The 13,035-nt window shown below is 49.4% G+C and overlaps 1 long non-coding RNA gene across 1 annotated transcript; it reads left to right on the forward strand.

Moving 5' to 3' along the window:
* The first annotated feature begins 9,371 nt into the window (after window positions 1-9,371).
* On the forward strand, window positions 9,372-11,951 carry LOC112664197 (uncharacterized). Its single transcript, XR_003139569.2, has 3 exons — window positions 9,372-9,475; window positions 10,248-10,918; window positions 11,187-11,951. It is a non-coding gene; the product is annotated as an uncharacterized LOC112664197 (long non-coding RNA).
* The last annotated feature ends 1,084 nt before the right edge of the window (window positions 11,952-13,035 follow it).

Raw genomic sequence — 13,035 nt, forward strand, 5'->3', positions numbered from 1 at the left:
ATTTACTCATCTGTCCAATGGATATAAGGCTACCCCAGTGCCTGCCTTTGCAGTCTCATGAAGTAGATGTGAGGGTTCAAGGCAGACTAGTGGAGGTGATTTGGAAACCATATTGCATTGTGATACAAACCTGTAGAATTAAAAAGGGAAGTGTTGCTTGCATGGACTGCTTGCCTTCAAGCAGTCTGTAGCCGGCACTAACTTGGTTATGCTTCCTTTCCCCTAGACTTTCTTTTTTTTTTTTAATTTTTATTTATTTATGATAGTCATACAGAGAGAGAGAGGCAGAGACATAGGCAGAAGGAGAGAGAGAAGCAGGCTCCATGCACCGGGAGCCCGACGTGGGATTCGATCCCGGGTCTCCAGGATCGCGCCCTGGGCCAAAGGCAGGCACCAAACCGCTGCGCCACCCAGGGTTCCCTCCCCTAGACTTTCCTGCTTTCTACAGTCTTTTGTCTTTTGAATATTCATTGAGAAAAATTTTAAACTTATTCAAAAGTAGAGAGAATTATTTAATGAACTATTAACACGGTAGCCAGGAGAGCATGCTCAGAGGACATCCCGCTGTAGGGGCCCTACCTGATGAGGGACCTAGCTGCAGGGCTCTGAATCCTTATGCTGTTGGCCCAGAGCCTGGAACTAAGGCTAAGGCAACCCTGTCCTGGGAGACATGGGCTCCTCTGCTCGTGACTGCCACTTGAGGTCTCCCCCACAGCTTTGCGCAAGTGTCCTCGGATCCCACAATGGCATTGTAGTCTCTCGGGTGGGCTAATCCAACCTTCTCTTCCTTCCCCCTTCACAAAGCGTCAGACTTGCACCTAGAATGACGGCTGTCCCATCCTTCCTGGTTCTTTCTTTACATCCTTTATCACAGGCATTTCCTCTATTATAAGAAAACCTTTTTTTTTTTTTTAAAGATTTTATTTTTTATTAGTTTTTAAAGATTTTATTTATTCACACAGAGAGAGGTAGAGACATAGGCAGAAGGAGAAGTAGGACTCGATCCCAGGACCCCAGGATCATGACCTGAGCCGAAGGCAGATGCTCAACCACAGAGCCACCTAGGTGCCCCCAATTTATTTATGTGAAATATAAATAAATATTTATTTATTTATGTGAAAGAGAGAGAGAGAGAGAGAGCATGAGCAGGACGAGGGGCAGAGGGAGAAGCAGACATCTCCACTAAGCAAGGAGCACGGGATTTCCTGACATCAAGCCAAAGCCAGATGCTTAACCAACTGAGCCGTCCAGGTGCCCCCAAGATAAAATCTTTAATCCCATCTTGGTGTCTGCCTGTCAGAGGACCTGGACCCCCAGACCCATCATCCACAGTCAGCAGTTATCAATAATCCGTCCGTCTAGCTTTCCCCATCCTTTCTCCCCCAACTCCTGGAGTGATTTCAAGAAAATCCTGGACCCCATGCCGTTTCACTCTTAAAACAGTCATGCCTCATTATTCACAGATTCTGTATTTGCGAGTCCATCTAGTGCTAAAATTTATAACGCCCAAATCAACCCTGGTGCTGCTTCGGTGGGCCCTCACGGACATAGAGTGGTGAAAAATTTGAGTCACCGCCTCTTCTTAGCTGAGGTCAAACAAGCCAGTGTTCTTCCTTTTTTTTTTTTTTTCTTTTCATTTTTCATTTCTTTCCCCCAGCTTTATTGAGATGTAATTGACATATAACATTGTGTAAGTTTGAGGTGTACAAGGTGTTGATTTGATACACTTATATATTGCAATATGATTATCCCCCCCCCCCCAGCTACTTCTATCATGTCACATAGTTACTACTTCTTTTTTTTTTTTTTTTTTTTTTTTTTGTGGGGGAGAATATTTAAGATCTACTCTCCTAACAACTTTGTTCTGCCTTTTTGTTTCAGCTCTCCTACCACAACGAGAGAGCGTCCTTTTTATAGTCTATCTGATGCCACATTTTTTGCATTTTTGTTTCTTTTTGCTGGTGGTTTTTCTGTTTAGTGCTCCTGGGTTCAAGGAAGCTATGAAGAAGCTCCATTCTCTCTTCTGGAGAAAATACGTGTGTTAGATGAGCAGATGAGCTGCATTCAGGCTTGTATGAATTATTCACTTTCATGAATTACAATGCTATTGGCCAGATTCAGTGTTTAATGAATAAACAATATGTATGAAATAAGGCTTCTTTAAACAGACACAGACATAAAACAAGGCCACGTATTGATCGGTTGATGAAAATGTGACCAGCACTTCATAGGGACCTATCCTGTATTTTCTCTGGGAGCAAGGAGTCAGTATTCGATAACTCAGTGTTGTGATGACTTTATATAGCATAACTTCCCAGAATAGTGAAAATCAATTGTATTTCAGTATAATAATGACTATTTTCTTGCAGGATCAGAATTTCATTATCACACCTGACAAAATTAACACGGTTTTCCTTGGTATTCTCCAATAGCTCGTTATCAAAGTATTTCGACTACCTCAAAAATGGCTTTTTATGGTTGATTTATTCAAACTGGGCAGGATGCAAACAAGAGTCACCTTTAATATTTGGTCATTATGATTCATAATTTTCTGAATCTAGAGCATTTCTCCCTCCCCTTTTAATTTTTTCATGCCATTGACTTGCTGCGATACCAGGTCACTTGCTCTGTAAAATGTCCCACGTTTTGTATTTTGTCTGTTTGCCACCTTCTAGTATCCTTTACTTTGTTCCTTTATTCCCTATATTTTCTGGCAATTGAACTTGTTTCTAGAAGTTCCTATTGCTGGTGAGGTCAAGGTGTAAAGAGTGAGTGAATGGGGAGGTGGGCATTGGGGGTGGGGTTTGGGTAATATTGGGGAGGATGGTGTTAGGGTTAAGTTGGGTCCAGGTCTGAAATCAGGGTTGCAGGATGCTCTAGTGGTTAAGAGCAAAGACTCGAGATCCATGATTTCTGGGCTTAAATTGTGGCTCTACAATTTATTAGCTATTGACCTTAAACAGGTTATGTAACCTCATTTGTAAAATGAAGATAATAAGAACCCTTGCCTCACAGGGTTGTTATGGGGTTTAAATGAGTTCATATATGTTAAACACTAGGACAGGTGCCTGGCACATGGTAGTAGTTAGGTGTTTGTTATTTTATTGTTATTGGGGTTGGAGCTGAGTTGGTTTGGGGGTAAAGGTGAGTGACTCTGGCTCATGATTCCATTCATTACTGGACATTCCACCTCATGATCTGAGGGGGCCTGGGGACAGGGAGTACCAGAATTGCCCTTCCTTTGGGTTGCCCTGTCCTCGCTCCATCTCTAGAGACCAGATAGGGATTGAATGGGAGCAGGTGGGACTCTGTCTTACTTTCCCTTGGAAGCCTTTCTGTTCCTCAACCAGCTCTGACTCTGACCCTTCTTCCCTGCCCATATGCCAGTAAGACCGTAGAAGTTCTTTGATACAACCATAATCCTGAGTGAGGTTTTAGAAGAGTGGGAGGAAATAGGACTTGGCATCTAAATGAGAAGGAAATTTTTCATGTGAGGACACCGGTGGACATTTAGATCAGTTGCATGGAGCTAGAATGGAGAAGGGCTGATGCCTCTAACCCAAGAGTAAGGCAAAGCATACTGTGGCCACTAGGGGTGCTGGCGGATATGGGTTTAATATTCATCTCTTCATCCATAAGCCAACCATCCATCCATCCATTCATTCATCTATTTGCCACCCATCCATCCACCCTTCCAGCCATCTGCCATCCATCCATCTGCTTAATTCATCTATTCATCCATCCATTACTGCAACAAATACTGGGAACCCACGCTCTGAGTCAGACACACCATCTCTACCCTTAAGCAGCTTGTGTAGTGAAGGAGGTGCATCTTTAATTAGTACACACTGTGCTGGTAGAAGAATGTACGGTATGTAAAGGGAATTATGGAGAGGGTGGGACCATTTATGGCTGGGGCCAGGGAGCTAGAAAGGAGGCCTCTTCCTTCTCTCCTTGGGCTGATTCTTCTGCCCTGGCGGCAACCCCTCTCTTAAGGCTGAGTCCAGTGGCAGGCTAATTTTTCAGTTTCCAGATTCTAAATCACTGGGTTCGACTTGAGAAGAGACTTGTTCCTCCCGGGAAGGGATTCTGAAGATACCAAATCAGTCCATTGTGCCTGGCCAGGCACCCTGAGGTTATAGCCATATTCCCTGGAGATAGGCTCTCATAGAGATTCTCTCCAGGAGGTATGGACACAGTGTCCAATCCACTTCCATCCACTGGAGTGGCAAGACCGTGGATACTGTGCTGCTCTACCCAGTTTGGAGCTATCTCCACTCCCTCTTATTTTCAGCAGTGAGCAGTGGCCCAGAAGTTCCTCTTGTACCCCTCTACTCTGCTACCCTCCACCCATCCACCCACCTGCCCTTGGTTTAGGTCTCTTAGTAATGGCTCTGAATCTCTGGGGTCCTAATGGAGAATATTTTGCCTCTAACTAATGGCAGGCTCCAAGGGTCAGAGTGCAGAAAATGTGATTCTCCCAAATAAGACGTGACTCCCCAAAGCTGCCGCATGGTGGCTTCTGGCTTTGCCCTGGCCTAAGGCTCAGATGGCAAGGGTTGAGTCTGTTCTTCCATCACCCTAGGGCAGGGGCTGCGGCATCGCCCTTCCTCTCTCCCCAGCTCCGGAGCAGAAACAAGCTCACGGAGACTTGCAGGCTGGCCCATTTATGGGGGGAACCTGGCCAGGGCCTGCGGTGGTTTCAGCACGTTCTCCCTCCCTCTCTCTGACTAATGTTTCCATCTGTGAACCCCAGGTGAGAGACAGCAGTGGCGGGGTCTCCTGCTGCTGCTCCAACAAGCAGTTTGCGGTGTAACTGCCTGATGGTATCTCGGAGGTGGTTTGGGTGAGCTGTCTCTTGGGAGTGTCTGTCTGCTGTTTGCCTCAGCTCCCACCTGGCCCTCACCCCAGCCCCTGCCTGAGATCATTACATTATTCATACAACCCCAGGACCAGCACCCTGCCCCCAGCCCTGGAAGTAAGAGACACCTGCCTGGCCGATACTGACGGTGTGTGGACGCGCGTGTTTCAGGGGAGAGGGGCTTCTCTATACCTCCTCTTGGACGAGACCCTAGGATTTCTCCTCTGACAAGTTCCTAAGGAGAAGCCATGGGGACATCACGGCTCCAGGGTGTCCTAGAGATGGGAGGCCCCATTTCCATTTCATGGCTCACAAAGGATCCCAGCATTGAGCCTTGACTTCCGGTTCCCAATCCCAAATGGCCTTCAAATATGCTCCTCTGCACCAATGAGTTCCCCTCCCAGTGAGAGATTTCCTCTCTGCTCCCTCCCCTTCCTGGCCCCAAGTCCCTCCTGAGGTCAGAGAAGACTAGGAACAGTGCCCTTCTGGAGCTTGTTGCCCAGGCCGGCTCGACCACCACCAGCCCATCCCTTCCACAGCACCTCAGTTTCCTAGGCTGTAAAGTGGGAATAAGAGTAGGAGTTGTCCCTCCGGGGTCAAGTGAGTTGATGTGTGCACAGGGGCTGGGGTGTGGATGCCCAGTGTCTTAACCTTCCTCCTCGTCTGGCCTCTGTCTCCTGGATCCTGTAATCTCCAGGGACGGTCTCCTGGGCAGCAACCACGTTCAGAGTATACAGAGGAGAACAGAAGCACAAGATTTTTCATAGAGAAGCACCCCGCCCTTTGTGGTCCTTTGAGCTGATGGGAGAGAAACATTCTCTGCCTGGGGAGCTCCCGGTGTGTGGGGGGTGGCTGGGGGTTGTGGGGTGTGTGTTTGGGGAGTTGCCCACACGGGGGAGGGGAGCTCAGGTGTGTGTATTTAGGCTAGACTGAGGACTCCTGTAATGTCTTTTTAGTAGGCAAGAGCAATCAACAAATTCATTAAGTTCCTGTTTACACATCTATTGCAAAGCTAATAATTTGATTTAACTAAGCTGATTTCCTTCATTAAAAACCATTAGTTCCCATAAGCAAAAGTTCCTATGCTTGCATTTTCATAATTATGTTGATGTTTCACAACTTGTGTTTCTAGGGAGGCCTGTGCTCAACCTCAGGCTCATCCAGCCCAGCCCACAGCACTTCCTCTCCTCAGCCTGGGCATAGTGCTAGGTATTGGGGGGCAGTGGGGAAGACAGGCCTGGCCCTCCTTCACCTGCAGCCCAGACTCTGCCACCTCTGCTGCCCCAGCTGGCCCCCGTGTTCGTGCCTGAGTGGCACTACAAGCTGTCAGCATCAGGGCCAGGCCAGCCTGACAGCCTGTCTTGGGCACCTCTGGACGTCTGGATGCCTAACCAAGTGTCTTATACGTGGGACAGCCCTCGACGCAGCCTCTCCAAGATCGACACCCACTCACCCCTGTTAACTGGGCAAAGGGAAGCTCCCTTCAGGGAAGGGGAAGGAATTCGTATTTGTGGAGTACCCATAGCTGTAAGGTGCTGGCACTGGCGATCCCCCCTTAATCCCTCCAGGAACAAAGCAGCATCTCCATTGTACAGATGATGAAACTGAGATTCGGGGCAGTTAAGTGACTCCCTCAAGTCCACTTAGTCAGGAAGAGGGTCAGTGCTGGGTTTGCACTCCAAGCCTGTGCTATTTCCAGCACATCATGCCTTCTTTCCCAAGGGAAAGGTAAATAAGACCCTCTTTCTTCCCTCCTACCTCTCTGGCTGGTGCCCTGGGGGGTTTTCCTGGACACCCAATCCCCTAAAGTAAGAGCCAAGGGTTGGACCAGGGAAATGTGGAGACAGCATGCTCTGGGATGGCCCCAAACAAGACAAAGGTGTTCAGGCTTTGAGACAGCAACAACTGTAGTTGACATTGACTGAGCACTGGCTGTATGCCTAGGCCCTGTCTTAAGCACTTTGTCCCTGACAGGCAGTAAGATATCCCTCTTGGAGCCTCAGTTTCCCCATCTATAGAATGGGTAGAAAAATCCTTAATGGGGAATTGTGTCCTATGGGGCCACAGGGAGGTGCTGCCACATAGGACATAGGGCTCGGATTTCTTGGCCGCATGGACACACCATCTCTTCCTCTTAGACTGTGATGGAAAGAGGGGATATGTCTGCCAGGGTCTCCCGGGCTGGCCATGGGGCTTGGGTGAAGCCTGGAGGAAGGAAGCACCCAAGATGGCACAAGAGGGCCCCAAGAGCCACAGAAGACAGCTGAGACATGGCCCGGAATGGCCTGCTGGTCCCTTCTTCCCTTCCCTCTCTAGCCCTTGCTTCTTTTTCTTACTGTGCCCGGACTTCCTATGGGGTCTCTCTTCCCCAGTCTGCCTCTCCACACCCTCTCTGGGACTCACTTCTCCCAGACCTCACTCGGGGGCAGCCCAGTTGTGGGTGCTTTTCCCAAGGGCAACCCTGGCAGCCCCAGGGTATGGGAAACCAGTCCCACCCCTACCCCTTGCACAGCACTGTCTCTTCCTGGGATCCTGTGGCCCTCCCCATGCACATTCTTTCCCTTGCCTCTGCTTTTTGCTGTCTCCTCCTCCTCCCTCTTGCCTGCATGCTCATCCCCAGGGACTGCCTTCCTGCTTGTGAATACCTCCCACTCTTCTTCTGTCCCTTCCTCTGACCCTTCACTGTCCTGAACCCCCATTGAGACTCTGTCCCTGAGGCAGGAGCAGCCTCTATTCCTGCAGGAGACAGAAGTTTCTAGATTGCACAGGGGAGGAAGCTGAGGGCCTGGACTGAATATTCAGCAGCTGCTGGCCTTGGTCATTCAGAGGAGTCAGGTGAGCCCAGCAGAGGACACAAATCCAAGAGACCTGTGGCACTTTCTTTTGCATGTGTTCCTAAGGTAAATCTGCTACAATTTAAGGACAGAATTGATCTTCTAAACAAACAAACAAACAAGCAAGCAAACAAATAAATTCAAAGTTCTTGTGACCCAGAAGGTGAGTCAGTTGCGTTAGAGAGGACAATTTTGGGTAGGAAACTTGGCATGGAAAGAAATGAAGACTGGGTTTTTGTGTGTCTTGTCAGTTCTGCTCTGGGAGGAGCACGATGGACAAAAGGCTTTGACGGGTTCTGGGAGGTTCGAGCCACAGCCAGCCCTGTTCATCCTCGAGAGCTCACATCTGGTGACCAGATACCTGAGGGCTATGAAGAGTGCTCCTGGCTATGAGGAAGAATAATTCAGTTCCCACTAGGAAAAAGAGGGATTGAAATATGGGAAGTCTTCTTGAAAGGGTTGTTTGCTTCTGGAACATGAGATGTTGGGAACCATAGCGCCAAGTTGCTGGGAGCAAGCCCGGGACCCACTGAGTTTGAGCTCCAGCTCCATCACTTCTCATCTGTGTAACCCTGAACATGTGACTCACTGGGGCTTGACTTTCTCATCTTTAAAATGGGAATAACTTTCATACCGATCTCAGAGTGTTTGTGAGTCTAAAGGACTAAATCTCAAAGGGCTTGGCACATTTTGTCTTAAAAGAAAGCATATTTCTAAATTGTGTCACGTTTAAAAATATTTGTAAGCAAAGCATGAGTGGACTCCTAAGCAATGACATGGGAATGCAACTGTTTTTGGTACCCCAGAATGGAAATGCTGGATCCCACTTTGTCTCTGTCGCTTGCTTGCTGTGTTGCCCATCTGTAAGATGAGGAGCCTGTAATAGATGTTTCTAGAGTTCCTGTAGGTTTGACATTATTTCCTCAAGAATCCAGTGTCACTGTTTTTTGTCGCTAGCCCATGGCAATGGGGACAGTCAAATGAGGGTGAAGGGGATGGGGAGAAGGCCTCCTTCTCCCAAGAACCTGAATCCAGGAAAAAGACCCAGAAGGGAGTCAACTGCTGGTCCTGAATCAACTTCTAGAAGAAAAAGGGATCAGTACATGTCCTGAAGCCCCAAGCTCAAAATATTCGGAAGCTTCTGTAGCTTAGGTGTGGGCAGTGGTGGATTACCCTGCGGGGAGAGAGGTGAAATTGGGAAAATATTCTCCTTGTCCCCCTCCCATCCCCCTTACCTTGTATTTCTGAGCAGGGCAGGGAGGCTGAGCAGGATCAAAGCTATGTACACCTCCTGAGACAAGACTTGGGCATGTTTAGTCACCTGGACGAGCCTGGGGGAGGCTATCATGAATGTAACAAGGACAGCATGCACACACTTCGTCTCCACTACCTTGCAGTGGCTTTAATGAGCTCTTGAGAAGCCATGGCCCTTTAAACAGGTCACGTCCATCCACATCGGAAAGAAAGCATTATTAATCAGTTGCCCTGGGCACCTGGTAATGACTGTGAAAGGCTGTGAGCCAGGGTACACGAGGGCACTACAACTTGAAAGGGAACATTTCCCAAAGGGAGGTGATAGGTCTTGATAATTGTTATAATAACAGCTCAGCGGGCCTGGGTTGGTTCCTTTCATCCTGTGAGGTCATAAATGGCTTTCTCCACCGGAGAAAGGACAGGGCCTCCACCCACCACAAACACCCTCTCGCCCGCACTCACCCAGCTGGGGATTTGCCCAGCTGTTATTTCTGAGCTGGGGAAACTTTGGGATTCTTAAAACAAGGTGAGCTAATCGTGCCTGTGTGCGCCATTCTCTCAGGATGGGAGTGGAAATTCCACTTGTCAAGTAGATTCTCCAGTCCTCTGCCAGGAAGCCTGTTCCATTATATTGGCCCAGTTTCCACAAAGAAACTTGCAGTGTGCAGTGGAGTTAATGCTTGCTTTGCTGCGTGAGTGACCACACATGTGTGGCCGATTCCCTTTCCTCTTCTCCTGTTTACACTTGAAAAGTTGACAGTTGGGTCATGAGGATGGAAGAGACAACACAACTCTGACCTATCTGTTGGGCTCGGGGACCTCTCTTCGAGGTTCTAATAGGGCCAGCAGCCAAAGGGTGGGCTGGCATCCAGAGTGCCAGCGACAGGCCTCGTGGATGTGGTCCAGAGGATGCATTATGTGAGGCGCTTCTGTCTGCTTTCTTTGACGTTGGCCTGAGGTGGCGGGATCACAAGAGCCTGGGCCAGTGTGTGCTGGTCTGAGACAGCATTACCATGGCACCCCCCCCCCCCCACACACACACACGAATTCACCTGTAGAGGGGGAAACCACTCTCAGGGCCACCTGGTTTAGAAGATAGCAGGTTCTGTTCCATTGGGCTCCTGCCTCTACTGGGGTTCAGAGCTGCCTGCCCCCCATCTAAACATCTTCCCAGCCCAAGGGTCTGGCCAGGCCCCCTCCTTTGCTCTTGCTGGCCTTGTTGAACAGCCAGGGCATTCCCTCTGTGCCTAGTGGAAAACACACATGCCTGGCTTTCCTGTACATTTCTGTCTCTTCAGAAGCCAAGAAGCAGACCTGCGTTTCTGCCCTTGGGGAACTCCGAGTTCTTCCCTGCACAAGGCTGTCAGGGAACCTGGGCCACACCTGCTGCTGGAGGGAAAGGAAGAGTCATTGGACCTTGCTTTGAACTTGCCATGCAATGCGTGTAGGATTCGAAGTTAAAGGCTGGGACAGGAGAGGACAGGCTGGCCTCTCTTGGTATTGGATTTGGAAGTCAAGTGCCAAGAGAAAGCTATTTGGGAAAGCCAGCGTTTCGGTCCAGACTGCTCTGCAGTGATGTGCCCCTCCCTGCCTTCCTAATTCCCTCTGGGTCTTCCTTTGTCCCTGCTTCCATCTCTGGGTCTCTGTGCCACTGTTCCTTGGCTTTCTACTCAAGGCAGCCTCGAAAAGGTGCTGGGATTGACTGTTCTCCTTCAACTGGATGAATGCGTAGCCCCACCCTTCGCACAAAAAATATTCTTCCACCTTCTGTGGCCAGCCCCCCATCTAAGACTGTATCAGCACATCGCCAGGGCAAAAGACTGGCCAGCTGACTCCCAGGGCTCCATTTTCCAGGCAGACACTGGCAAACTCCTGTCAGTGTCAACCACCATCTGACCTGGAAATGCCAACCTGCTGCCATTCCCCCACAGTCTGAATTATGCTGAAATGAAGTCTCCTTGGCTCAGAGGTTATTTAATTTAACTTTATTTTTTGTCTAGGATTACAAAAAAGAAAATAATTGCCTCCCAGAAGAGGGAAATCAGGGATTCCAAGACAGGAAGTGACTGTGACCCAGTGTCAGTGTCAGCCAGGGGTATCCTCTGATACCTGCCTCGCCCACTAAGACTCTGACGTGGCAGGGAGCTCAGGGAGTGAAGGAACCAGCCTAGGTGACTGGGCAGGGTGGTGGGACAACAGGCAGAAAGGGGCTACTCAACTGCTTATTCTTCTCCTAGGATCACGGAGGGTCTCAGCCCCAAGTAACCCAAAGGTCAAAGGTCAAGTGAAGTGCATCCCTAACGAGACCGCAGAGCAGAGGGAGGACTCTTTTCCCAGATCCAGGCATCCCATCTTTGCTTCCTGGCTGGACACACCTGGCCTCTCTCTCTGGGGATTGTCCTTCTGCCTGAGGAGTTTTCGCACACAATGGTTGGCAGACTTTGGCATTTATTTTCATCACCATTTAAAGGTGAATGGCATTTGTCACATTCCTTCCTGGCTGGCTTTGATGTGGGGCGATTTCCCACTCCCTAATGACAGGTGAGGAGCCAGCCAGCTAACACCCAGCACCTCTGGGCAGCCTGGCTATCCCTGCCCAATCTGGTTCCCACAGCTGTTGCTTGTTTTCGGTATCTATTTCGGGGACTTTAATTAAGATCCTCTTTAATGATGGAGAGGAACTTCTCCAGTGATTACCTCCTCACTTTTACAGCTCTCTCAGGCTCTTTCTCTTCCCTCCTCCTCTCGGCTCCCACAGTCTCCACTCCTCACCCCACAGTCACAGCTGAGGACACAGGCTTCTCTGCGGGGCCTTGGGGGTTCAGAGCCTCAGGTCTTAGGAGGGGGGCTCCCCCCACCAGACAGTGCAGCAATGCTCAGTTGCACCATAGCAATAACACACAAGATCATTTTAAAGCCCATGCCCTAAACAAACTGCAAAACTACAGTGTAGCACAGTACCTCACAAATGAAAGGGAAATAAAATGAATAAAAAGATTGACAGAAGGCCAAGTCTAGTATTGAACATAAAATCTTGATACTTCTGATTTCCTGACTAGAAGCAGTCCTAGATTCCAAGCTTCTCGACACAGGGATCTGGACATGAGTGGGGCTGTGATGAGGCCAAGGGCCACACAGCACACAGTGGGGAGGGCACTGGTCCGGCCATGGAGTCCCTGCTGCTCCTGGCAAAGCTCCATCCCAGTTCAGCCCTGGCTCCACTTTTCTGGCCTCAGTGTTCTTGTCTGCAAATTAAAGTTATCAATCCTGACTGCACAGGTAGATGATCAAGTGCCAATGAGACCCTGCATGTGCAAATGTCTGGTGTGAGCCATTCCAGGTTGACCTGAGCTCAAGGTGAGCCTTGGCTTTTCCATCTGGAGAAAGAAGGGGCTGGAAATTCCAGGACTCTGGGGCCTCTGGCTGGGCTGCACCATCAGGGAGCCCCAAATGGGCTTCAATCTGCCCTCAGGCTTCTCTCTGGCCTTGGGGTCCTGCTTGTCTTCCTCCTCAGTGTCTTGCCTCGTCTTTCCGGCAGCCTTCCTGTTCTCACCTTCCGCCATAATCCAGCATTTACCCCTGTCCTCTCCTTGGTGTCTGCCTCACATGGCCACATCTGGTCCCTTCAAGGAGGTGACTACTTTCCCAAAGGGAGTCCTGGAATCCCAAGATGAACATTGAGACCAGAAAGACCCAGGATTCATTCAGATCAACTCCTTCACGGGAAAAGTTGAGAACAGGCCCAAGCACACTCAGAGGTTCAGCTGCCAACTGGAGCTTCTGATGCTTGACTTCATACTCTTTCCAGAAGACCTAGTGGCCAGGACTTGTACAGGGAGACTTAGATGTATATGGGAGCTGGAGGGTAGATGTTTGCATGGGCATGTTGGGGGTGAGTGAGACTCTGACACCCCAGCCATCAGCAAGGGGTGCTCATTCACCCCCACTCCTGGCTGAACCTTGCAGTTTGCCCAGCTCTGATCATGGGAGTGCACAGTCTGCATAACAGCCATGAGCTTGTATCCCCATTCCTGTCTCTGAGCCTCAGTTTCCCCACCTGTGAAGTGAAAGGTTACAATGGGGAAA

The sequence above is a fragment of the Canis lupus genome, chromosome 17 (genome assembly GCF_003254725.2).
Source record: "Canis lupus dingo isolate Sandy chromosome 17, ASM325472v2, whole genome shotgun sequence".
In the NCBI taxonomy this organism is placed as follows: domain Eukaryota; kingdom Metazoa; phylum Chordata; class Mammalia; order Carnivora; family Canidae; genus Canis; species Canis lupus.